The sequence below is a fragment of the Canis lupus genome, chromosome 4 (genome assembly GCF_048164855.1).
Source record: "Canis lupus baileyi chromosome 4, mCanLup2.hap1, whole genome shotgun sequence".
NCBI classification, from domain to species: Eukaryota; Metazoa; Chordata; class Mammalia; order Carnivora; family Canidae; genus Canis; species Canis lupus.
In genome coordinates, this window is record NC_132841.1 from 10,959,980 (window position 1) to 10,987,488 (window position 27,509).

Genomic DNA, 27,509 nt, shown 5'->3' on the forward strand with positions numbered 1-27,509 from the left:
AATAGGCATTTAACAATGGTTATTTATACCCTCCCTTCTTTTCTTTTCTAGAAACCCAGAGCGTGCCCATGTTCAGTCATTGACCTTCCAGTATGGCTGTTTTTGCCACAGAGAAGAGAAATTCTGACTAGCTATAGAAGCCCCCCCCTTCCTTCCTCCCTTCATGTGCACACGCGCACGCGCGCGCACACACACACACACACACACACACATACAGACACACACTCAATTAAGTCAAGCTGTTTTTTCCAGTTAAATAAACATCACACCCTTGAAAGGAAGAACAAATAGCGGGACTATCCCCAAAGAAAACGTGCCTCTGGGCTTCTGGTTTTGAAGGTTTTGTAATGTTTACTTTTCAGCGTTCTCTACTTGACTGCTTCCCTCTTTCATTTGATTTTAAATACCATGGTTTGAATTAGCTATCCTTGTGCCCTGACCCTGGGTAAGGGGTTGTTTTGACAGACATGTGGCTCCCCAGCCCCTCCCTCCTTCAGAAGTGAGAGTGGTAGAGCTTGTATCCAGAACCTGGAGATACAGAAGCACAGCTGTTGTGTGGGTGCGTGTAGCACGGGGATCTCAGCCACTGACACCCTCAAGACATGTGTGGACTGTGACTCAATCCAGGTAAATAGATTAAGTCATCAAGCACTTGGTGACCTTATGAAAATGACCAAGTTGCAGATAGCCTGGGGTTGACTCTGTTTGACCAGGGATGAAAAGATTGTGTTTCTGTTGCTTTTGGACAATGTTTTTTCCTTTGGGTGTTTGCTCATGTGACACCTTTCATGACTATCGAGGGGGCTGGCACAGATATACTGGATGGAGAGACCAAGTTGGGAGTGACAGGGATGGCAGCTGTCTATTGGCACAGGGATGGCACTGAAGTCTGGGAAATTGGGGAATTATTAGAATTTAATCTGGTTTTGTAAGTTCTGGGTTCAAATTCCATTTTGTGTTTTAGAGCAAGATGACTAGTTTGGGGCCACTGGGCAAGTGGTTTGGGATAGAGGGTTAGCCTCTGATTGTGATTAGCTATGATGATGAGAAGGCCATGTCAACTCCTTTAGTCACTTGGTATCCCTGAATGCCCAGAGCAAGGGTGGATGTTTTTATTATTTTTACTTCTGATTTTCTGCCCCCCCCCACCAATAAGATGATCTATGGTAGATGATAAATAGTAGATGGTGGGTGGTAGAGGCTCGGTAGTCGATGGCCAGTAGTGGATGGTAGTGGTTAGGTCCCAGACCTTGGACTCAATCTACCCACTGGGAATCTTGGTTTTGTCTCTTATTTGCAGCCTGGTCTTTGTGCTTCAGTTGCTGTATCAGCAAAATAATAGCACTTTACTTGTGGGATTTCATTTCTATTGTGGTAAAATAATATGTAAAATTTACCATCTCAATTGTTGTCAAGGGTACTGTTAAATATATTCATATTGTGTTACCATCACCACCATCCATTTCCAGAACTCTTCATCTTGCAAAACTGAAACCCTGTCCCCATTAAACAACAACTCCCCATTCCTCCTCCCATCCCAGATCATGGAAACCACTGTTCTATTTTCTTTCTCTATGGATTTGACTGTTCTGGGTACCTCATATGAATGGAATCCATACAATATTTTGTTTTTTGTGACTGACTTATTTCACTTAGTATAGTGTCCTCAAGGTTCATCCATATTTGTATCATGTGTCAGAATTTACTTCAAGGCTGAATAATATTCCATGTATGTACATGTTTTGCCTGTCCACTAATCCATCAATGGATACTTGAGTTGCTTCCACCATTTGGTAATAGTGAATAATGCTGCTGTGAACATGAAGGTAGAAATATCCATTTAAGTCCCTGCTTTCATTTCCTTTGGGTGTATACCCAGGAGTGGAATTCCTAGGTCCTATGGTACTTCTATTTTTCATTTTTTTGAGAAGTCCATATACTGTTTCCACAGCAACTGCACCATTTTACATTCCTACCAGTAGTGTACAAGTGTTACAGTTTCTCCACATCCTCACCAACACTTGTTATTTTCTGTTAAAAACACCTTTTAAATAATAGCCCCCCCACCCGGATTTTATTTTTGAGGGTTACATGACAGAATGTATGACAAGCGCTTAGCATAGTGCTTGGCTCAGCAGATGATAGCTGCCTTTGGTACCTCAGGTTTTAGCTCTTTCTTTCCTTTTTTTTAAAGATTGTATTTATTTATTCATGAGAAACACACAGAGAGAGGCAGAGACACAGGCAGAGGGAGAAGCAGGCTCCATGCAGGGAGCCTGATGTAGGACTTGAGCCTGATGTAGGACTTGATCCTGGGACTCCAGGATCATGCCCTGGGTTGAAGGCAGACACTTAACCCCTGAGCCACCCGGATGTCCCACTCTCTTTACTAGTAGAATAAGTGATAACTTTCTCAGAAGCCACTTCAATGCCTGCTTGTCACCTTGCAGATCACTGGCCCAGGAATACCAGGGCTGTGCATTTGGACAAGAGTAATAGATTCAGCTGTAGTCTGGAAAGGCCCTATATGGCTTGGGGTCATGTCAAGCTTGGAGATTCTTGAGAACAGTGTGGCTTTAAGGGTACCCCAGGATGGGGAGTCCTTTCTATGTAACCTCTTAGTCTTTTCTTGTCTGAGTTCCCACCACCTTACCAGGTTTCACTACCTGGCTTGGTAGACACAAGCTCTGTATAGATAGATGAGCAATGAGAATATTTTGCTGTGTCCCATGGACTCTTACAAAGAAAGACATGGTGATTAACACAAAGTTTTTTTTTTGAATTCTTATGGAAATGTTGGGAAACAACCTTTTTAACACTTGATCATTTAGTAAGAGGATATTTGAAATATTCTCTTGAATAACTAGCAAGATGAGAAATGGCCTTTATTTTCTAGATTGAGGCTGCATATTTGAAAAAAGGACAAAATGAACATGATATCAGGTAGGAAGACAGTTAACATCAATAGCATTTATTTCATAATTGGAATATTCCAAAAGAGGCTAAGAGACATGCTCTGCGTATACACTATTTCTCAGCCAGACATTGGGCTCTGTCCTCTCCACCTTCAGCAAATGACTGCAGATTTATGTACCACATGTAGGGGTTTATACTCTCTGGTAAGGCCTGAGAAGTGATTTTTGGACTAAAAAACCAGAAAGGGGGTGCCTGGGTGGCTCAGTCTGTTAAGTGCCTGTCTTCAGCTCAGGTTATGATCCCAGGGTCCTGGGATGTAGCCTAGCATCTGGCTTCCTGCTCAGCAGAGTCTGCTTATCTTTCTCTCTCCCTTTGCTCCTCCCCCCTGCTGGTTCTCTCTCACACTTGCTCTTTCTCCTAAATAAATAAATCTTAAAAAACAAAAAACAAAAAACAAAGGAAGAATTCAGTAATCCACCCCCCCCAAAAAAAAATAAAAGGAAAAGGATAGAAACTTCTTTGTGGTCTGGAATTTTGCTCAAAAAAAAAAAATTCAGGGGAAGGTGTTTTTGTTTTGTTTTCTTTTCCAAGGCAAGTTCCCCCCCCCAAGGCAAGTTTTTTTTTTTTTTTTTTTTTATGATAGGCACACAGTGAGAGAGAGAGGCAGAGACACAGGCAGAGGGAGAAGCAGGCTCCATGCACCGGAAGCCCGACGTGGGATTCGATCCTGGGTCTCCAGGATCGCGCCCTGGGCCAAAGGCAGGCGCTAAACCACTGCACCACCCAGGGATCCCAGGCAAGTTTTTAATAGTCATGTTTCCATCAGCTCCATAGTCCTTACCCCTCAGTTTAAAAACAAACCTAAATGTAAATAGTTTTACATTTTGATCCAACCTTAAAATAACTCATTGGAGTATACTTGTTACATATATCTATGTATCTACATTTATTGCGCGCGCACACACACACACACACACACACACATATATTATCTGTAGATACAGGAATGGATACCAGTTCCATAGTGTGGTAGCTCATAAAATTTCAGTGGCTTTTTTTTTTTTTTAATTTTATTTATTTATGATAGGCACACAGTGCGAGAGAGAGAGGCAGAGACACAGGCAGAGGGAGAAGCAGGCTCCATGCACCGGGAGCCTGACGTGGGATTTGATCCTGGGTCTCCAGGATCGCGCCCTAGGCCAAAGGCAGGCGCCAAACCGCTGCGCCACCCAGGGATCCCTCAGTGGCCTTTTTAAAGAAAAAAAAGACATATGTTCTTACTGTGCAGAATTTTCCAGAAACACAAGTGTGTTAACCCCTCCCAGGTTCTGGCGGAAGCCTGAGTTTCGCCGGCTTCCTGGAAATCTGCCCGCGGGCATACATGACCCTCTGTGAGGTGTGCCCCTGCAGAGGCTCCCCGGAGGGTGCTCCCTTGTCCGGGGCTCCGCCGGCGGTGCCGCACCCCGGGAGCCCCGCTGCAGCTCCCTCCCGGCTCCGAGGCCGCGGCCCCTCCCTACCCGCACGGGCCGACTCGCGTCCAGGAACAGCGCTTCTCCGGAGCGAATCCAAACGCTTTGGTCTTGATGAGAAGATGAGAAAACCTGCGGCGGGGGGAGGGGAGGGGAGGGGAGGCAGAGAGAAGAGGGGGCGCAGCGCCGGCTGGGGGGTGCACAGGGCTCTCCCCGCCGCCGCGGCACGAGCAGCGCCAGCTGTTTCAAGCTGCGCTGGCAATGGCCTCTCCACGTGGAGGCCGGAGGCCGGGAGGCCCGGAGGCCGGAGGCCGGGAGGCTGGATTATTCACGAGACGCGAATCGGCCGGCGCCCCTGGAGCCCCCCTCCAGCAGGTGCGTGGTCACCTCCCCGGGGTCCCGGGAGCCCGCCCGGCCGAGCTCGGCCGCCTGGAGCCGCGCTGACCGCCACGCGGCCCGATGCTCAGCGTCCAACCGTCCCGTCTGTGCGTCCTTCTGTCCGCAGAGGCGCAGGGTGGGTGCTCGGGAGAGGAAGGACAGCAGACGCACCCCAAGGCGAGGGTGCCCGTGAGGAGAGCGGAGAGAGACCGGGGAGATGCTCCCGGGTACACGGACCAGGGGCCCGGTGTCTCCGCGCCCCGTGTACCCAGACTGGATCCTGGGTCAGGGAGAGAGGCCATAAGGGACGTCATGGGGCAAAGAAGTTGATACATGAATTATAGAATAGATCATGGTATTAAATTTCCTGCATTCGAAAATTATACTGTTGTTACGTAAAATAGGATCTTTGTTCTTCGGATGAAAATGCTGAAATATGTAGGCATAAAAGGGAATATTGTCTCTGAAACTTACATTCAAATTGTTCAGAAAATAGTAATTATGTATACATATATGTATACATACATATATAGAGAGTGTACAAATGTAGCAAAATGTGAGTAATTGCCAAATAAAGGGCATAAGGGAGTTCTTTGTACCATTCCCAAATTCTCTAAAGTTTGAAATTATTTCACATCAGAAAGTCACAAAATAAAAAAGTGGAGGGTATGGAGTTCCTAGAGCCATGTATTTTGGGGTGTTTTCCACCTGTCTATGTTAGAATTCCTTGGGGCGTTTAATCCTTTTTTTTTTTTTAAGATTTTATTTATTCATGAGAGACAGAGAGAGAGAGAGACAGACAGACAGACACAGGCAGAGGGAGAAGCAGGCTCCATGCAGGGAGCCCGATGTGGGTCTCGATCCCGGTCTCCAGCATCACGCCCTGGGCCGAAGGCGGGGGCTGAACCGCTGAGCCACCCATGAGTCCCGGGGCGTTTAACCCTAAATCAGCTCCAGCTCCTGCTTCTACGGCATTAGATCAGAATTTTGTCTGCACGTTGGAGGGACGGCTAGCCTGGGAGAGGCTCTGACAAGGAAACACACCTGTCCTTCCACCTATTAGGTTATAAGCTCATCTTCCTGGAGGAAGTGTTTCTTAAAGTAGCAGCTGCTGGCTGCCTGAATCAGAATCATCTGGGGGTGCTTGTGGGAAATGTCTACTCTCAGGCTCACCCCAAATCTGCTGGAGCAGAGGTCTGTGGGTAGAACCCTGACTCTGTAGCTTAAACACCACTTAAGTATGGGGAGGGGGCATTTTCTGTAGGTTCCATTAGGTCTGACAGATAAATATTAGTTATGTCCCAATAATAATAATAATAATAATTATAAAAATACTGAAAGCTTTTGTCTCAAACTCTTAATCAATGGCTTTTGGAATCATCAGGGGTTCCAGAACAGGTGGACTCTTCCCCTCTTTCATTCTCTGGTAGTTCCTCTCTTTGGCTACATGAGTGATACTGGTGCCACGAGTTCCCTCGTGCCATCACCTCCAAGGTGCCCCTTGCTGTTCCTTGTAGGTAAGGGCCCAACTATCTCTCTTTTCTCTCCAGCAGTTATGCTTATTTATTTCTTATTTACTTAACTTTTATTTAACCTTTATTTATTGAGTAGCTCATATACTCACAGAGTTGAAAAATAAGAGGTATGAAGAAGACATGAATAACATCTCTGTGATTCCTGCCTCACCAGCTCTCCCAGGGGCACACAATTTCTTGTTTATCATTCCAGAGAGAGTCTCTCTGTATTAAGGAATAGGCTTTTCTTCATTTTTAAAGAACAAATTCTAGTACATTTTAGATTTTATTTTGTACTTTGCTTCTTTTGCCTATTTAAAACTATATCTAGGAGATCATGCCCCAGCAGTCTATAAGAGGGATCCTCATTCTTTCTGTGACTGCATAGTATTCCATTGTGTATATGACCCATGATTTGGTTAATTGATTCCCTTTTGATGGCCATTTAGGTTGTTTTCAAACTTCCCATTATAATACATATATGAGCATATTGCATGTTAAATTCCTAAAGGTAGAATCAGAATTGCTGAGTCAAAGGATATAAGCTTTGGTAGGTTTGATACATGCTGCCAGATTTCCTTCCACTGAGGTACCAAATGACATGGCTACCAATCATCTATAAGAACCTATCTTACCACACTCTTGCTGCCATAATAGATTATCATTTTTTTTGACATTTGCAATTTTATAAATGAAAAAAATGGTGCTCCATTGAAATTTTAATTTGGATTCTTCTTATAATAAGTGGATTTGAACATCATTTCATGTTTAAAATCCATTTTCATTTTATTTTGAAGGCATTCCCCTGCACCTCCCCACCCCTGCCCATATCTCTCACTCTTTTCTCTTGGGTTATGTTTTTATTGACAAGGAGCTGTTTCCAGATTAGCAACTTGTTAGTGACGTGAGGTGCAAAATGTAATGCCATGCAGACTCTGAAACATTTGTATGTAGTTCAACGGATCAGTCTTTTCTTTAATGGATTCTATTTTGTTTTGTAGTTAAGGAGATATTCTTTATGCCAAGATGACTTAAACAATTATTCCATGAAGACTTCTAACTCTTCCATGACTTAATTTTTATATTAAAAATTTAAATCCAGACTACATTTACTCTGGTGTAAGATGTGAAGTATGAATTCAACTTCATTGTCCCCACAGGTGTTTATCTAATTGTTCCAACATCGTATTTTCTGTACTGATTTGATGTGCTGTCCTTTCCATACACTAAATTTTCATTTGTGCTTAGGTTTATTTATAGACTTTTAGTTCTATTTCATTTATCTGCCTCTCTACTTTTTATCATTACCACACTATTGCAATTACTAATCATAATATGTCAGTATTTGTCTGGGTTGTCCGTTATTACTTTTCTTTTTTAAAAATGTGACTGCTTTGTTAGCTTGTTTCTATGCATAATCTTTAGGATCAGGTTATTTACTTAAATAATCTTGTTGGTGTTTTATTTGGATTGTTTCTTTATAGGCTATTTATATAGTAAGTTAGAGAGAAGTGACATTGTGTTATTTCCCAATCCAAGAGTATGATGAGCCTTTGTATTTGCTCAGGATATTTTTAATGTGTCCTACAGTAACATTTTAATTTTTTATATAGATTTTTACTTAGTTCTTTTTGACTTTATCCCTAAGCAGTTTATCCTTTTCTATTGTAAATTACTCTTTTCTTTAATACATATTCTAATTGGTTGTAGTTAGTGTATGTTGAAGGATATTGAGTTAATCATTTTATATTATCACTGAATTTTCTTATAGTTTGAAAGAAACACTGAGTGGCAGTTTTAATCATTAAAAATTAGCTTTCTCCCTCTTCCCTTTAATATTTATTCATGGGATAAATTCTTTCTCTAACACTGGTCAGCTCAAGTTTTCTTGTGCAAGTGACTGATGTTGAGTACCGTTTACTTTGACAGAACTTATTATCTAATTTGTCATGGGTCTCCTTTCAGTGGGACTGGTTTCTCAGAAATTTTATGTTATTTATGTTGATGCCATTTTTGGGGTCAAGTCAGCAAAAAAAAAAAATAGTTTGCTCAAAGAATTTTGTGATTCACTTCTCTTCACTGATTGAATTGTCAAACAATACAAGAACTAATTGATTATGTAGACTAGAAATCTTTTTTTCTGCTAATTAATGTATTATTGCTTTTGGTATGGTCCGAAATTTCTTTTGGTTACAATTTGCTTCTTGATATCAGAACAATTTCTATTGGTTTCTGTGCTTCTATTTGTCACTTTTGTTTCATATTCTAATGGAATTTATATATGAATTTTCTCTCAGGTTTTTATTATTTTTTTTTATTTATTTTTTTTCTCTCAGGTTTTTAAATAGATAAATTTAAAGGTGAGAAAAGAAAGTCCCTTTCATATATACACAAAAAAAGAAATTTGTACTTATGTTTCAAAACATCTTTCAGTGGCAGTTATAAGGGTGTATTTAAGCTTTAATAAACTTTTAAAAAACATTTTATGGGACACCTGGGTGGCTCAGCGGTTAAGCATCTGCCTTCAGCTCAGGGTGTGATCCTGGAGTCCCAGCATCAAGTCCCACGTCAGGCTCCCTGCGTGGAGCCTACTTCTCCCTCTGCCTATGTCTCTACCTCTCTCTCTGTGTCTCTCATAAATAAATAAATTAAAAAAAAAACACCACAAAACATTCTGCATTTTGTTTGTATTCTGGGTTCTCTTCCTTGTATTTGGAAATACATTTTAGACTCCGTAAAACAATGTTTACTCATGTTGTGGAGCTTGAATAGTGGATTTTGGGGAACCTGGTGAGAGTTGGGGACTCATTCCCTTAGGTTTAGTGGCCTTCAGTCACCTCTGTGTATCATCAGTTGCTGTTAATGTCCTGGTGTGGGCTAGCTCCCAGGAATATCTTATTGCCAATCCTATGACTGACCATGAGGATGTAGGAGCCAGTTCTGTAGCCACCTACTCCAAAACAGAGAGGAAAGAGATGGTGGTCCTAATGGAGCTCAGTTAAGATATTTCATCTTTGCAAATATTCAGGAACACACAACCACATTAAGGCTAGAGCTCTTTACAGGTGTTGAGATGATGGTGCAGGTGATAGGCTAAGGCTTGGCCTCTTCAGTCCTTTGCAATCACCTCTGATGATGCACCTGCACAGGCTCCATGGCTTCTCTAGTTTTTCTTAGAGAATCAAAGGTCCTTTGGTGACTTTTGATTGCCAAACTCCATTTCAGCTAGGCAATTAGAATGTGCAGGCCTGTGTAATAATGAAATCTTCTAACTTGATTCAAAGTTATACTAATTTCTACTTCCCCTGGTGGGCCTTCTGCACTTTGGAACTGGGATGGGTTACAAACTTTCTTGTTCCTAGTACAGATTTTATTTTTGACAGTATTTTTGTTGATTTTCTTATTCTTTTCCATGTAAACAATTCTATTGTTTGAAAATGATTGGAATTTTGTAATTCTATGTTGATTTTTTTTTTTAGCTTTAGTTTCTTCCTTTTGCCTAATTGTTTTGGCTAGTGTGCACAAGAGTTAACATGGCAGGCCTGAACTGCTTTCCTTGGGAAGGTCTGCTTGCAAAATTGGCACTTGGCTATCTGGAACTTTGATTTCAGCATCCCACCATTCCCACAGGTGACGAGTGGCTCACTGTACCTAAGCTGTTTGTACAAACAGCATGGTCTTTGCTAAACACCTACTTCCTTCTAGGTATCTGGAATTTGGGTCCTTGCCAGCTAGAGGCTGCTTACATGATCAGCCCCCGATAAAATCCCTGAGCAATGAGTGTCTAATGAGCTTCCCTGGTTGGCAGCATTTCACACAAGGGAGTTAACCCTCTTGACGTTTTGATATCAAGAGTGAACACTGCCAAAGTGGTATAGCCATCTCATGAAGTAATGAGATCCCAACAAGAGTTAAGGCTAACAGGGACCTTGGTGAAGAGGACACAGTTGATAATAATGAGATCAGAGTCAAAATCTTTTCAACTATGGGATCAGTGTTTCATTTTCAAAACCAATAGATTCTTTCAGGCTTTTCTCCCCACCCCCATTCCACTCTGCACACTACACCCAGAATAAGCCACTTTTATCATATCACTCTGTTCAATATCAGGAGTGGCCTCTACTTGCCTGGCTTGTTTTCAAATCCCTCCAAAATTGGGCCCCACTAACCTGTCTATAATTCTTCATACTATATTTAAACATCCTAATGTGGGGCCATACACATAGCATATGTACACCACCCCCATGCCAGTTTTCTCATTGCCTCCAATAGACGTAGTTTCTTTCTTTCTTTTTTTTATTAAGGATTTTATTTTATTTGTTTTTCAGAAAGAGAAAGAGAGAGCACAAGCAGGGGGAGTGGTAGGCAGAGGGAGACACAGGCTCCCTGCTGAGCAAGGAGGCTGATGCCGGACTCGATCCCAGGATCCTGGGATGCATGAGACACTGAGCTGAAGGTAGACAATCAACCGATTGAGCCACTCAGGCTTCCCGTGACATAGTTTCTGCTCATCTTGTTGTTGCCTCCCTAAGCCACCAGTTCTTCTTTCATGTAATAATTACTCCAGAAAGCCTGGCATAGTTGGCTATTCTGGAACTGACATGGGTTTTGGGGTTCCTTTTTTAAAAAAGATTTTATTTATTTTTATTCATGAGAGACACGGAGAGAGAGAGAGAGTCAGAGACATAGGGCAGAGGGAGAAGCAGGCTCCATGCAGGGGACCAATGCGGAACTCAATCCTAGGTCTCCAGGATCACGACCTGAGCCGAAGGCAGTCACTTAACTGCTGAGCCACCCAGGTGTCCCTAGGGTTCCTTTTATTTTTTTTTATTTTTTTAAATTTTATTTATTTATGATAGTCACATAGAGAGAGAGAGAGAGAGGCAGAGACACAGGCAGAGGGAGAAGCAGGCTCCATGCACCGGGAGCCCGATGTGGGATTCGATCCCGGGTCTCCAGGATCGCGCCCTGGGCCAAAGGCAGGCGCCAAACCGCTGCGCCACCCAGGGATCCTAGGGTTCCTTTTAATATCAAGTTCCAAGTGCTTTTGGCATCCCTGGAGCTGTCCTCAAAATGCCCAAGAGCAAATGCGAACGAGGCATAGCTAATCTGTAGGACAGTAAGGTGAGCTCTTACATGGCTGATCTGAGGCTGTGTTAATCCATCAAAGCCTGCCCTTTGCAGCAATTCCAGGCTGACCAAGAGACATGCTGTTACAGTTAGCAATCCACAGAGTGAATTTAAATATAATATATTTTTCACAGTGGAATTATAAGATATTATCAGAGGTCAGGTTTAATCAGAACATTGCATTCAAGTACAGAGCTGTAGCAGCATATTTTCAAAAATTAACTTTTATTTATATAAATAATTTGTACTTATTGTACAAATTAATAATCAAAAGTTATTAAATAAAAGGTTCTTCTGAAATTGCCCACTTAACAACACTTTGCTGGGAATCCTTTCCAATAATTTACACATAATATATATTATATACATATATGATATACATATGTATGCTTTTCTTTCACAAATGAGAAATAATTTGTACATATTATTGTTTTGTTTCCACTTATCCATATAAGCCAGACATTCTTCCTTGGCATATAGAGATAACTCGTGTTGTTTTCAACGGATACAGGGTATTTTGCTATATGGATGTTCCAGTATTTATTTTAGCAGCCTCTTCCTTTTAGCCTTCTGTTTTTTCCCAGTTCTTTTGTTACTAAAGACAATACTGAAATCAATATTTTTATGCAATGATACCATTGTATATTTTTGAAACTTTATCTGGTGGAGAAATGTCTGGAATTCCAATATAATTGCTGGGTCAAAAATATACATATTTATAATTTGGGTGGATGTTATCAAGTTGCTCTCCAAAAAGGTCGTGTTGATTTATACTTCCACCTACAGCATTTGAGAGAAGAGCTACATCTTTGGCTACAAAGATGGAAAGAAGATATCTTTCTACCTATCTGTGCTCTCAATGGCAGCATATGGAGAAGTGAAAGAGCACAGAGATGGTACTCAAGAAAATCTTGTAGCATCAGTTTGGTGTCGGACAGAAATCAGAGAGTTTGGGAATCATAAAGACTTCAGTTTTCATCTTGATCCTGCCAGCCACTAACAGTGAATCTGGTGCAATTCACACAATCTCTTTCAGCGGTGACAACAGTGCTCCCCTGCAGCGGTGCTGTGAAGGTTTAATAAGATAATATATACAGAGTATATATAGGTAACCATCTGGTCCTGGACTTTTTTTGTTGGGGGTTCTTTGATTACTCATTCAACATATTTGCTGGCAATCAGTCTGTTCAAATTTCTATTTCTTTGTACTTTGATTTTGGTAGCTTATATGTTTCTAGAAATTTATCCATTTCGTCTAGATTGTCTAATTTGTTGGCATATACTTTTTCATAATATGCTCTTACAATTTTGTATCCCTGTGGTGTTGATTGTTATTTATCCTCTTTCATGTGTGATTTCATTTTTTGGGGGTCCTCTCCCTCTCTCTTTTTTGATGAGGCTGGCTAAAGGTATATCAGTTTTGTTGATCTTTTCAGAGAACTAGCTCCTGGTTTCATTGACTTATTCTATTGTTTTTTTTTTGTTTTTTTTAATTTTTATTTATTTATGATAGGCACACAGTGAGAGAGAGAGAGAGGCAGAGACACAGGCAGAGGGAGAAGCAGGCTCCGTGCACCGGGAGCCCGACGTGGGATTCGATCCCGGGTCTCCAGGATCGCGCCCTGGGCCAAAGGCAGGCGCCAATCCACTGCGCCACCCAGGGATCCCGACTTATTCTATTGTTTTGTCTTAGTTTCTATATCACTTATTTCTGCTCTTCTCTTTATTATTGCCTTCCTTCTGCTGGTTTTGTTTTTCTTTTTTCTTTTTCTTTTTTTCTAGCTCCTTTGTGTGTAAGATTAGGTTGTTTATTTGAGGTTTTTGTTTTGTTTTGTTTTGTTGTCTTCTTGAGGTAGGCCTGAAATGCTATAAACTTCCTCTTAGAACTGCTTTTGCTGTGTCCCAAAGATTTTGGACCGTTGTATTTTCATTTGTCTACATGTAATTTCTGATCTCTTCCTTGAACCAACCAAGAGGCTGACCCATTCATTATTTAGTGGTATATTATTTAACCTTCACATATTTGTGGTCCTTCCAGTTTTTTTCTTGTAGTTACTTTCTACTTTCATAGCATTGTGGTCAGAAAAGATGCTTGATATGACTTTGGTCATTTTGAATTTTTTGAGACTTATTTTGTGCCCTATTCTGCAGAATGTTCCATGTGCACTTGAAAAGAATACATATTCTGCTATTGTAGGAAGGACTGTTCTGAATATATCTGTTAAATCCATCTGGTCCGGTGTGTCATTCAAAGCCATGTCCTTTGATGATTTTTCTGTTTAGTCCTGTCCATGGATGTAAGTGGGGTGTTAATGTCCCCTACTATTATTGTATTACTATTGATTAGCTTCTTTATGTTTGCTATTAACTGTTTTATGTATTTGGGTGCTCCCACGTTGGGTTCAGAAACATTTACAATTGTTATATCTTCTTGTTGAATTGTCCCCTTTATTATTATATAGTACCCTTCTTTGTCTCTTCTAACAGTCTTTGTTTTAAAGTCTATTTGGTATGATACAAGCATTGTTACCCTGGCTTTCTTTTGACACCCATTTGCATGATAGGTGTTTCTCCATCCTTTCACTTTCAATCTGCAGGTGTTTGAAATGAGTCTCTTGTAGGCAGCATATAGATGGGTTTTATTTTTTTTTTTTTACCCATTCTGTCACCGTATGTCTTTTGATTGGTGTTTTCAGTTCATTTACATTCAAAGTAATTATTGATAAATATGTAATTTAAAAAATATGTAATTTTTGCCATTTTTTAAACTTGTTATATGGTCGTTTTGTAGTTTTTTTTTTTTTTTCTGATCTTTTGTTCTCTTGCCTTCTTTCATGGTTTATTAGCTTTCTTTAATTTTTTTTTATTAGCTTTCTTTAGTGATATACTTAGATTCCTTTCTCTTTCTCTCCTTTTAAAAGATTTTATTTATTCATGAGAGACACAGAGAGGCAGAGACACAGGCAGAGGGAGAAGCAGGCTCCCTGTGGGGAGCCCGGTGTGGCACTCAATCCCAGGACCCCAGGATCACGACCTGAGCTGAAGGCAGATACTCAACCACAAAGCCACCTAGGCATCCCGATTCCTTTCTCTTTATTCTTTGCATATCTACTACTGGTTTTTGATTTGTGGTTACCATTAGGTTTGCATAGAACATCTTCTGCATAGAGTAGTTTACATTAAGTTGATGGTGGCTTAAGGTTGAGTCCATTCTTTACTTCTCTCCCCCCATGTTTGACATATATGGTGTCATATTTTGTATCCTTTTATTTTATGAATCCCTTGACTGATTTTTCAGAAATATTTATCTTTATTGCTTTTGTGTGTTTTGCTTTTTATACTCTCCCTTATGGTCTTTCATTTCCAAAGAGTCCCCATTTTAATATTTCTTGTAGGGCTGGTTTAGTGGTCATGAACTCCTTTAGTTTTTGTTTATCTGACAACTCTTTATTTCTTCTTATATTCTGAATGACAGCCTTGCTGGATAGAATATTTTTAGCTGCAGATTGTTTCCTTTTAGCACTTTGAATATATTGTGCTACTCTCTTCTGGCCAGCAAAGTTTCTACTGAATATCTGCTGATGGCCTTATGGGGTTTCCCTTCTATGTAACTGTCTTCTTTTCTTTTGCTGCTTAAAATTTTTCTTCTTTATTACTACTTTTTGCCATCTTAATTACTATGTGTCTTGGTGTGTACTTTCTTGGGTTGATTTTATTGGGAAATTTCTGTGCCTCCTGGATCTGGATATGTTTCCTTCTCCATTTAGGGAAGTTTTCAGCTATTATTTATTCAAGTATTTTCTGCCCCCTTTTGGTGTGTCTTCTGGGATTCCTATAATGCAAATGTTACTACACTTGATGGAGTATAACTTTAGTGGAAGTCCCTTAGACTGTCCTCAATATGCATACTTTTCCCCCTCTCATTTGCTCAGCTTGATTACTTTTCATTAGTGTGTCTTTCAGGAATTAATTCATGCCTCTTGTTTTTCTAGCCTATTATTTGTTCCATCAAGTTCATTTATTGTGTTTTTCATCTCTGCTTGCCTCTTTTTTTATCTCTTTGCTAAGGGTTTCACTGATGTCCTCCACTGTTTTCTCAAGTCCAGTAAGTATCTTGATAATCATTCCTTTAAATTCTGTCAGACATATTACCTATATCCATTTCACTTAGGTCTCTTGCTACAATTTGGTTCCATTCTTTCATTTGGGACACATTCCTTTGTCTCCTCATTTTGTCTTTTTGCATCTGTTTCTGTGTTAGGAAAGTCAGTTATGTCTCTTGGTCTTAAAGGTAATAGCCTTATGAAGAAGAGGTCCTGTAGTGTGGTGTCTCCTGTTCCCTAGGACTTGGCAATTCAGGGAGTGTCTCCTATGTGTTTTTCATGTGCCTTCCTGCTGAGACCTGGCCTCTCTTATAGTCCAGTTGTCTGCCAAGGCTCTTTTTGCCTGTTATAGGCAGTGTTTGGTCCCCGGCTGGGTGGGGCACTTTTTAAGAAGATATGTGCTGGTCTACTTGTGAAATGAGACCTGCTGTCACTGCTGCCAAAACTGAGGCTCCATAAAAGGCATAGGTCAGGAGACACAAGGCTGGTCTTCTGGGAGCGGGGTACTGCAGCACAGGGACTGAAGTAAGCAGGACTGGAAAGTGTGGATCCGTGGAAGCATGGGGAGCAGGGCTTGGTGTAAGCAGGTTATTTAGTGAGTGTTGGCATGGTAATGGTTCCTGCAGATGGCTATATGTTTATGTTTGAAGGGTTGGGGAGGAATATGGTGCATGCCAGCTCCTTTGTTCCTGAAAGGGTCTCCCCATGATCTCTGCCTCTCTGGGTTATGCTCTGAGATGAGTAAATAATGCTCCTTACCATCTGTCTCTAGCATTTTTCAAAATGCTGCTTCCAGGCTGTATCTCCACTGGCTGTCTGCTCTCTCTTTAAGGGCAGGGACTCAGCTTCCTAACACCCTCTGTGCTCTCCCAGAGCCAAGCATGCTGATTTTTAAAATTCCAGGCTCCAAGTCCAGCTGGTCATAAGAACTCACAAAATTCAGTCCCTCCTGCTTTCAAAGCTGAATGTTATGGGGATTTGTCTAACCTGAATGGGCTCCCCAGTGTGATTTTCTGTTTCTTGCCTTTCTCTGCAACCCCAGCTCCCTCCTGCGCAGATGGTCATGGTTCTTTTCACTCCCAAACTGCATCTTTGCCCTTCCTACCTTCTTTGATGTGGCCTCTTCTCTACCTTTAGCGTGGAGTTTGTCCTGCCAGTCTTCAGGTCATTTTTTGGATTATTTATGCTGATGTGAGCGTTAGCTAGTTGTACCTGTGTGATGAGGCAAGCTTGGATTCTCCTACTCCACTATCTTTCCAGCATCCTCCCCCAATTGTTCTGTTTTGGGACTTAAGTAACTAGTGCATGTAAGTGCTTAGATGAGATATGGAACTTAGCAAGTCCTAAGTAAATGTTTGTTAGAGAAATGAATTACTTAGGGCCCTCTCTGCCTAGATGACCCTTAGACTTGTTAAATGGATTTGCCATAAAACATTTCAAGCAGGGTGCTCAGTTCAGGTGAAAGAGCTAGGATCTGGGGACAAGGGAGCTAGATCCAATAAACTCTAAGTAGCATAGTTGCTTTTCCTGACCAACAGGTTTCTTGCCAGACCTATATATCACAGGGCCAAGAAATGACACAGGATCATAATAAAAACTCTCTATTGTTTCCAGTGTAATTACAGCTGAGAATGGAAGCCAAGTCTCCTTTCTTCACTTCATTTATTGTGGTTATACCAGCATGCTCTGTTTTACCTTCAAGCCATAAGGTCAGACTCCAAGCACACTTATACCACCCCTTCCTTGGCAAACATAACCCCAAAGCTGCTGGGAAGACAATGTCTGTACTAATTTTGCCCCAGTAGGAGCTTTGGAGCCACAAGGAAGAGGCATTGAGGGAACAAGAGCTGAGTCTTGGAATGGAGAGCCCTATAAACTGCTCTTAAATTCTTACAAAGTGGCGATGTCATGCAGAGTGATGGCTCAGCTATGAAGAGCTTGTTGTTCTCTATGACATCAGAGGACCAGAGGTCCTCTTCAGAGATCCCTTGTGATGAGTCTCAGCCTGCAGTCTCTGCCTATTTCTGGGTATGTTTGGCAAAGTCAGCTCTTTTAGGTAAATCTATCTTGGATGGAAGGAGAGATGACTTGGCCTGAAGTAGGACTCCTGGACTTATTTCTGGATTCACCCACTGTTTTTCTTTCTGATCTTGCAGTAGTCATTCAACCCCCTTCCTGATTTTTTCTTACCTAGCTCTAAAATTGCCATTCAAGAAGCCACTAAGTCCCTAAGCCACAGTGAGGAATTGATGATGTTCAGGAGTGGCTCATACTCATGCTGCTGAGAAAGAAAATATCACTTAGTCTCCCTCCCTCTCTTCCTTCCTCTCTTAATAAGAAGGGGCTGAATTCATCTTTGGGACACAGTCAAGAGATTTGGAAAGTGATAGAAAAATCTTACATACTTAAGAAGAAGTCTTTAGAAAGGACTCACTCATGAAGAGGTGGGATCTTTAGATATTCTTTGGGTTCTGCCCTTAATTTGTACTGTCACTAGGCAGTCATAAGACAGGTATGTGTCACCTTTGTTGCTGGGGAGTTGAGAGAGCTAATAAATTAGGGTTCTTGTGTGTAAAATTGTATGAGACGTAACAAAAATATCTTTACAAAAGTGAAATTTACAATCCAATACCTTGAAGGCAACAATGATTTTCTGTGATTTAGTAGGAATAAATTGTTGCAGCCTCTCTGTAGGGAAAAAAAAAATCCTGCCCTAGACCCTTTGACACTACAAGTACCTGCTGGTCTGACTTGTCATCAGCAGTAAAGATCCTTTAAAAATAGAGCCTAATTAACAAGGCAGAAGCAGGGTTCTTTTTTTTTTTTTTTTTTTTTAAGATTTTATTTATTCATCATAGAGAAAGGCAGAGACATAGGCAGAGGGAGAAGCAGGCTCCCTGCAGGGAGCTTGATGTGGGACTTGATCCCAGGACCCCGGGATCACTCCCTGAGCCAAAGGCCGATGCTCAAACACTGACCCACTCAGGCATCCCAAGAGCAGGGTTCTATAATAATCCTATAATAGATGGGAAGGGAAAGATAGTTCTTTTATGGTACATAGTGCACAACCCTCTACCCTGGGAAAAACCATAACATGAAGTGATATCATACTGTTTCTCTCTGTAGCAGAGACTAATGTCCATTTCAAGAGTACTCTCCACCCTGGCCTGGAAAGAGAAGTAGGATTGCAGCCAATTGTCAGGGGAGACATGCTGCATGGTAAGACCTGCAGTGAGTATAGGGCTAGCCCACTTGGGAGCTCACCTGTTAAGGGCCTACAGAGTGCCCTACCGTGGATGCTTAGCAATCTGCATGTTCTCAGTGGATGACATTTGAAATTCAGATATTGGGACAGCTGAAGGTCAGTGTATGTTCTGTATAGCATTTAGCACATGAATGATATTTAGCAGAGGGATGAAGTTTTATTGTTTGAGAGTCTATGACCTCTCACCAGAATCCACAAGGATCATTCCTAGAAATTGTTCAGGTGAGAGCTGCTCGGGGTCCAGAGAGTTTGGGGGCAGATGTCCCCAGAGGAAATCTGCCCTGCTGCTGGGGTCTGGCCTGTGGGAATCCTTATGTCCTGTCTCTAAGTATGCTGACCTGACTTTCTGATCCTCTTTATTTCATCAAAGTGGAGGAGAAGATGGTGGGCACTTACTTCTGCCATAAAGTGCTGAGGAAGGCTTTTCTCAGGTAATCCACATATCTTTGAGTTATGGAATTCAGAAATAGGATAAGACTTAGGAGTCTGGCCACATTGAATACTGCAAGAGACAGCCAGGAGAGGCTTATGGTAGATGAATTTGAAGACCTCAAGGGGGTTCAGCCAAAAAATGGCAAGAGAGAAGTTTGAAAGGAAAAGGAAGAGGACAGGCATTTCAGACCATCTAAAGGGCTCCTCGCCTATTGCTGGAGCAGAGGGGAGAGGACACCTCAACGGCCAGTTGACTCACCTAGCTGTTTTTCCTTTTGGTGCCTGGCCACGACCTACCCAAAAACAGTGCTGAAGCATGGAGGAGGAGCCAATTTGCAATTTGTGATTTGCCCATTATCATTGCAAAGCAAGAGGGACTGAGTGGCTTAGTGTCCTCAGTCTGACCTGACTTGGGAATGGGACACTAGCTCTGCATGGAGGCTGATTGACACAATGTCAAGTAGCAAATGATAGATGTGCCTCTGAATTTGTGACTACATAGGAGAAAAACACTTGGCTTTGGAGCCAGACAGGCTAGACTGAAATCTAGGTTTCATCACTTAGTATTTTTGCAGCTTTGAGAAAGTCCTCTCCAAATATCAGAGTCCCCATTTGTGAAAGAAAAAAACGTTCCATTGCTCAAGGTGGTGGCCATTGCAGAATTTGCATGCTCAGAATGGCAGGGAGTCAGCTATGGCTTTTATGACGGAGGAGAGCTCCTGATCCTGTGTCTTTGTGTCTCTTCTGAGCCTCCCAAGTAGTAAGCCTATGAGAGACACATTGTTAAAGGCAGAAGGCACTAAAATATGCATGTGCCAAATGTTGGGAAAGCTTGAATGTAAGCAGCGTAAATTGGAAACAGCCTTGCAGTGTAGCATGACTAATTTTATCGCTCAGAGAAGTTATCGAAGCTCCTCCATATCATCCAGATGACTGTATTAAGGAGAACATCTTGAAAATTTCAGATGAGCTTCTGATCCTAAGCGTGACATGCCATGGTTTCACCCTTAATGCTTTGTATCTCCCAAGGTGGGGTTTGGTCGTATTTACAAGCTCACTGATGGTAGCCTGGGGAGAGGCCAGGGCTGAACCCTCTACCTAATCCCTACTTTTCCCTGGGCAAAAAACTGGCAGGGTTTTCGGTTTCTGAGGCGATTCTGTGATCATGGCATTTTTTTTGTTTCCTTGCATGAGCTGGTACAGGACTGGCAGGGCAGCTGTCTTAGTGGCTGGGTAGAGGGTGTGGAGGGAGGCCAGAGGGATAGGGATGGGGGAGGGTTAGGGCCAGTCTTTGATCTCAGGTCTCCTTCCCCACCCTCTGGACTTGTACCCTCCTGCCACTGGCCTCATTCTCTCTCCCCAGAGGCCTTGACTGGACCTTTCTGGCTTACACACCACTTCTTTTGAGACTGTTATCTCCATTTGTCCTCAGATTGTAAGGAATGTATACTTCCGGGCCTCATCTGCCTGGTGCTTTTGAATATTGAGATCTAAAACCATGCTAGGGCAGCCCCGGTGGCGCAGCGGTTTAGCGCCGCCTGCAGCCCGGGGCATGATCCTGGAGACCCTGGATCGAGTCCCACATCGGGCTCCCTGCATGGAGCCTGCTTCTCCCTCTGCCTGTGTCTCTGCCTCTCTCTCCCTCTGTGTCTCTCTCATGAGTGGATAAATAAAACCTTTAAAAAAATAAAAATAAAAAAAAATAAAACCATGCTAAACTGAAGAAGTATAGTTTTTGGTCATAGAAGATCAGGCATATTTTCTCCTTTTACTCCTTTCCCACTTTTCTCAATGCATAGGCATCCCCTACATGTGCCTGGAGATGTCTCAAGTACAAGGCAATCTGGTTCAGTGAAGTTCCTGTGGACATATTCCTGGTTGGAAAGTAGTTGGTTCCACATACGACCTTCGTGGAAAGTGTGACTGCCATGCTGGTGGGGCTCCTCTGCTTTGGGGACACTGTGGAACTTCACATGGGCAATGCTGAGCCTGTGTTCTTGGAAAAATGGTCTTCAATCTGCATGAGGCTACCTGGTCAGCACTAGGAAGTTGCCTTGTCCCCGCCTTCTGTGGATGCTCCCTGATGCCTTATCACTGACTAGAACTCCCAGCCCTCCTGAAGCCCATTGCTGGGACAGACACCTTTTGAAGCCGCTATTCTACTATTTTCTGAACACAAGCTTTGTGCCAGGGACTCATGTGCATGCCCTCCTCTAATCCTGACAACCCCTCTGCCAGAGAGACATTGGTAGGCTCACTTTACAGTGTAGAAGCTGAAGCTCACACTGACATACGGACTTACTCAAGGTCATGTGGCCTCTGGGATTGGAGACCAGCCCAGCGGGCTCAATCTCCTACCACACTGTACTGCACACAGGCCCTTGACCAGCACAGGCCTGGGTGTGGCAGCAAGCTGCTGAGTTAATGCACAATGAGAAATGGGACATGTGTAGGTGGGAGTGGTTTGATTGACAGCCCAGAAAATATTTCCAGAGCCACACTCAGACTTATGACTCCTTTCTTTCCTTTCTGGTTTAAAAATCTGTATCCTGGGGATCCCTGGGTGGTGCAGCGGTTTGGCGCCTGCCTTTGGCCCAGGGTGTGATCCTGGAGACCCGGGATCGAATCCCACATCGGGCTCCCGGTGCATGGAGCCTGCTTCTCCCTCTGCCTGTGTCTCTGCCCTTCTCTCTCTCTCTGTGACTATCATAAATAAATAAATAAATACCTTAAAAAATTAAAAAAAAAAAATAAAATCTGTATCCTGGGTTCAACAGTTCTCACCTCTAGAATCACTGCAATTGGGATATTTTTCTACTCCCAACTGTTTCCAAGGATAAAGTGGAAGTGATAAAAATAATAGCAGCATTCTGAAAAGTATGGAGCATCAATGTCCAGAAAATATTTATGGCTTTGGAAAGTCTATTAACCAAAGGGCTTTTTATGCTAAACAACCTAAAATGCACAGAAGCCCAAGAAATCTACAATTTCAGAAGTGAATTGTAGGAGAGAAAAACAGCAAGAGTTCAACCAGAGCTTCACTGAGCCTCTCATATGAGAGAAAACCCTGGATTCCACAGATTTCATCCCTGTAAACTTTGATGAGTGAGTGACAAGTCCTTCACCCAGTAAGATTCCACGTTGGAAGCATTACATCATGGAGGCAAAAGCTCATTGGTTGTCTGGCCTCCGAGATCCAATCTCTGGCTGCTGGCAGGTGTAAAAACTGCTTTTTGTTGGAATGATGCTTTATCCAGCTTCTAGCATCCTTCTGTTTCAGAAGGCACATGTTTGGTGTCCCTTGTACCCAGATGAGGGATGCATGTATTTGCACTATTAGGGCCACTGACAAGACCTGTTAATGAATACTACAGCTTCTGCAATCTGTAATTGAGTTTCCCTGCGAATCCTGTTCCAACTTTGTGGTAATTCTAGTGTCACTGCAGGACAGATATGTTCTATTGGATCAGGAACTGGGAAAGACAATTTTAACAGTTGGCTCATTTGCTTAGTGACTGGAGGTTTAGGTCTGTATTAACCTCTCAAAGCAGATAAAGTCCAGATTACTGCAGTTTGAAGGTTCTTCTCCCCAGAGGAATGTTGTAGTGGTACCTCTCCTTGGCCTAACAGGGATGGGAAGAGCCCTGTAGATTCTACACATAGAAGGATGGGGTAGGAGTATCTGTTCCCACGGGAAATTCAAATTCCTGCTCCAGGAAAGCATTTCCAGCTGGGAATGGAATCATCTGTGTCTGGGAAGGGTCTTGTTAGAACTGGGAAGAAGAGTGATGTGTGCTTATCTTGTCTGTTATTTTTACATGTTTGAAGTCATATGGCAATAAAACTTGCAGAGAGAGATAGAGAACCCCAAGGCCACAGATGGGCTTTCTTTTTCCCTTGCATTATGATATGTGGGAGAGACCACCGGATTTGAAGTCAGAAGAGCTGGATAGAAATACTGTATGACTTTGGGCAAGTCTCCAGGCCTCCTAGTGTCTTGACTTTCTCAGATGTAGCAAACTGTTGATAATAACTCATTTCTTACATGGATGATATGAGAACTAAATTAAGTAATTTGAGTCTATGCTCTTAACCACTAAAGGAGAGGGCAGTGTCAGGCCATGACAAAAGCCCTCCTGGGATATCTGGTTTTATATTCTTCTGGTTTTACCATACCATAGCTAATATCATAGGGTGGTTGTCAGAGAATTGTAAATATGGATTGCTGTAACTTAAGGGTTGCCTGCGTATATAATTGTGAAATAATTTGGCACCAGCTCTTGGTAAAATTGCAGTTCAGAACAGAGGAGTTAAATTGTTTTAGTAATGGCAGGTAACTGCTATAACAAATACTCAAATAAAAACTTATTTCTAGTGCTCACTTTGGCAGCACATATACTAAAATTGGAATGATACAGAGAAGATTAGCATGGTCTCTGTGCAAGGATGACATGCAAATTTATGAAACATAGGAGAAAGGAGGGAAAAGCAAAATAAGATGAAATCAGAGAGGGATAAAAACCATAAGAGACTCTTAACTATAGGAAACAAACTGAGGGTTGCTGGAGGGGAGGTGGGTGGGAGGATGGAGTAATTGGGTGATGGGCATAAAGGAAGGCACTTGATGTAATGAATACTGGATATTATATGCAACTGATGAATCACTGAACTCTACCTCTGAAACTAATAATACACCACTATATGTTAATAATTGATTTTAAATAAAACTTAAAAAAGAAAAAAAATTATTTCTATCTTACTTGGTGGTCAAGTGTGTATGTGAATGTGTGTGTGAGTACGTGTACATGCATGTACATGATACGTGCAGGGACCCAGGTTGCTTCCCTGTAGAAGATTTGCAATAACCTGGGCCTTTGAGTCCTCCACTGGATGCACTGCATATGGACAGCTAGTGAGGAAATAAAGCAAGAATAATGGCTCAGAAGACTTTTTAGGGGACAGACCTGGAAGTGCTATGGACATTTCTACCCATGTTCCCTTAGTCAGAACTGTTTAGCCCTACTAACTACAGAGAGACTAGGAGATAGAACTCAGCTATGTGTCTGAGATGAGAAGAAAAATGGGATTTGGGAAATACATAGTATTAATGTGTTTGCCATAGTCTATCCTTCTGGTCATTAAATACCTGTTTTATCTTTCTCCCACATTTATTTCTCCCTAAAAGAAGTACATCCCATAATCCCATCCAGTCTCTGCATCCAGTTTAATGATCACACACAAATGATGTGCAGTCCTCCCCACCAGTCTGCATGTAGCTGCTTATGGTCTAATGCCCTAAAGACTAAAATACATGTCTTTCCACATCCTCATAAACTGAACATGAAGGGTAGAACAAAAACAGGATAATCACAGTAGAAGTTCATATTTGCCAAGTTTGTCTAGAACTGGACACAAATTGAAAAGCAGTAGGCTTACAGTAGTTTTAAACTCTTAGTGGACAGATTGTGAAGAGCCCCTCCCCCCTTTTGATTTGATCATTGTATTAGTTATCTATTGCTGCATAGCAAAATATCTTAACATTTACAACTGAAAGCAATAAATGCTTACTTATATTGTAGTTTCTGAGGGTCAGGAATCTAGAAGTAGCTTTCATGAGTAGTTCTGGCTCAGGGTCTCCCCTAAGGTTTCAGTTAGTATGTTGACTGGGGCTGTTGTCATCTGAAGGCTTGACTAAGGCTGGAGGAGTTGCTAACCCACATAACCGTAGGTTTGAGGCCTCAGTTCCTCTCTGGCTGTTGATGAGCAGTCTCAGTTGCTCATGATACAGTTCGTAGGACTACGAACTGCTACATGGCAGCTAGCTTCCTAGAGCGAGCTATCTAAGAGAGAAAGAAGGAAGCCACAATGCCTTTTTAAAATGCTTTATTTCAAAAGTCATACATTATTCCATCACCTTATTCTATTTGTTAGAAGCAAGTTTAGACATTTAAAACCATCACAACCATGATTCTGCCTTCTGGAAGAATACCCAAGTCCATTGTTTCCATATTAGTTCTGTGTTAGTAACACATCCAGAGCATATTTCCTAGACATTATTACTACTATTATTTTTCTTTTTTCCTCCATTATTATTTTTACTAATTATTTTTCACAATAATCATTCCTCTTTCTTATCAACTTAATGGTGGCCATTTTGTTATTATTCAAGAAAATTATTAGGGAAACAATACCCTTAATGTGATCATTGGTGAAAGACTGAATTATTCAGCTGAGAAGTTTACTGGACTTCTGACGTTAGAAATAGTTGGGTTTTCCAACCTTTCAACACCCAAATTTCCAGACTATATTTCCTTTCATTCTGCTTACTCATTGGTCAGGTCTCTCTTGGTCTCTTATCTTATATATCTCGCCCAGAAAAAGCCAGTAGTGGCCGATGCACTCTACCTTACTGGTTCTTTCCAATTTTTAGTACATGTGCTGCTGAAGCGAGCACAACCACACTGGTTCTTTCCAATTAGTTACCCTGAAGCCCTCTGGTTGGTAGGCAGGTGGTTTCCAAGTTATTGCAGGTGGCAGTTTTACCAAGTGCTTTACCACCACAGAATATGGGGTGCCATTTTTCTAGACTCTGATCCTGGTTTCTGCATGCCTGCCACACAGCTGTTAAGCAAGCTAATTCCATATTTAATTTTCATGGTGAAGACTCATTTCAAGGCTCCAATGACTGTACCAGTCAAAGTTTGGTCTAAAACTATTCTGGGGCAGCCCCGGTGGCTCAACGGGGCCCCTGATCCTGAAGACCTGGGATCGAGTCCCACATCAGGCTCCCTGCTTGGAGCTTGCTTCTCCCTCTGCCTGTGTCTCTTTCTCTTTCTCTTTCTCTTTCTCTTTCTCTTTCTCTTTCTCTTTCTCTTTCTCTTTCTCTGTGTCTCTCATGAATAAATAAATAAAATCTCTAAAACTACTCTATATTTTAATAGAAAAAGATATAATATGAGGAATTATATGCTCATAAAATTGTTGGCAGGGTTGAGGGTACAAAGGAGAAACACTCCTGGATTTGAGAAAAATTAGAAAGTGCTGGAATTGTAGGAGGTCACCACTGGGAAATCCACTACCTGCTGAATTAAAGCAGGTGATTTCTGGGAGCTTGCCTAAATACCATGAAACCTGTGTCTGCTGTCTGGTCATACACCTATTCACTGCTATTAGAGAAGAACAATACTTCATCCTTTCTCTTCCATCTTCCAGATTTCATCTTCCAGTGGCATAATGGCATAAGCTAGACCAGAAGCTTCCCTGGTTGAGAGAATAAGATGTAATTTCCAGGATTTCAGTCCCTGTGATATAGGAATGATCAGAGGTGAGAATGGTGCTGAGGATCAGGAGACAGTAGGACAAGGGCACCATCCTGGAGAAAATAATACTTGATTCAGGAAGCAGACATAGGATTTGAGTATGTAAAGAGACTAGATGATGCCTTTGAAAGTGACTGGAATCATATGATGAGAACATATGTATGACAACTTGCTTAGTAGTTTTGGTCCTAAATGTACTCCATAAATAGGTGACAGATGAATGTAGGTGGAGATGAGTGTACTATATTCATGGAAAGAGACATCTGAATGGGAAAAAGGAGTGGATTAGATCTAGAAGGGTATCATGCCATCTCACTCATCTTATAGTTTTCAAAGTTCACCTATATTATCTTTGGTCCTTTTAAGTAAGGTAGGGGGTGGATTATCAGGGAGCTTGACAAGAGGTGTGAGAATTCAGATGAGGGATGGGAGATGACAGCTGGCATTTACTGAACAGTCATTACATCTAGGCTTTTTACATACCTCTCCTTGTTACCTTTGCCTAAGTAGTTCATCCTGTTCACCTTCACCTCAACATGCTCACATCTACCCCTATATATTCACCTTGTTCATCATTATCTTTACATAGTTCAGGACAATCCTAGCTGAATGCAGTTTTATTGTTTACTTTCTAATGAGAAAGATTAATGTTTAGAAAACTTAGGTAATTTTAGGGCAATGCCTGAATTTGAACTTAAGTCTGCCTGACTTTTGGTCCCAGTGCTTTAATCTTAAATCTAATCCAAGATTTCCTCTTGGGCAAGAAAGAGCCAGGCATTCCATGTCTCAAGAGCATGACTTTACTTGGTAAAAAAAAAACTGTGTAGGCTGTCTCCAGGTAGCAAGTCCTTATCTGGCCAGGACTGACTCCCTCCTCCAGGTTGCAGTTTCTAATTCCATAAAAAGAGGGGATTGGACTAGAACAGGGTCAGCCAACTGTGGCTAGTGTCACGTGGCCCTTGCCTGTCCCTGTGGATATGGCT

The 27,509-nt window shown here is 41.8% G+C and overlaps 1 long non-coding RNA gene and 1 other non-coding gene across 2 annotated transcripts in view; both read left to right on the plus strand.

The window, feature by feature from the left end:
- LOC140631850 (uncharacterized) overlaps window positions 1-27,509 on the plus strand; it is a 34,004-nt gene that overhangs the window by 1,671 nt on the left and 4,824 nt on the right. Inside the window, exon 2 of the long non-coding RNA XR_012029362.1 lies at window positions 52-627. This is a non-coding gene — a long non-coding RNA (uncharacterized lncRNA). The remainder of the gene's footprint in view (window positions 1-51; window positions 628-27,509) is intronic.
- LOC140632760 (U6 spliceosomal RNA) lies at window positions 23,582-23,688 on the plus strand. Its single transcript, XR_012030453.1, has one exon. It is a non-coding gene; the product is annotated as a U6 spliceosomal RNA (small nuclear RNA).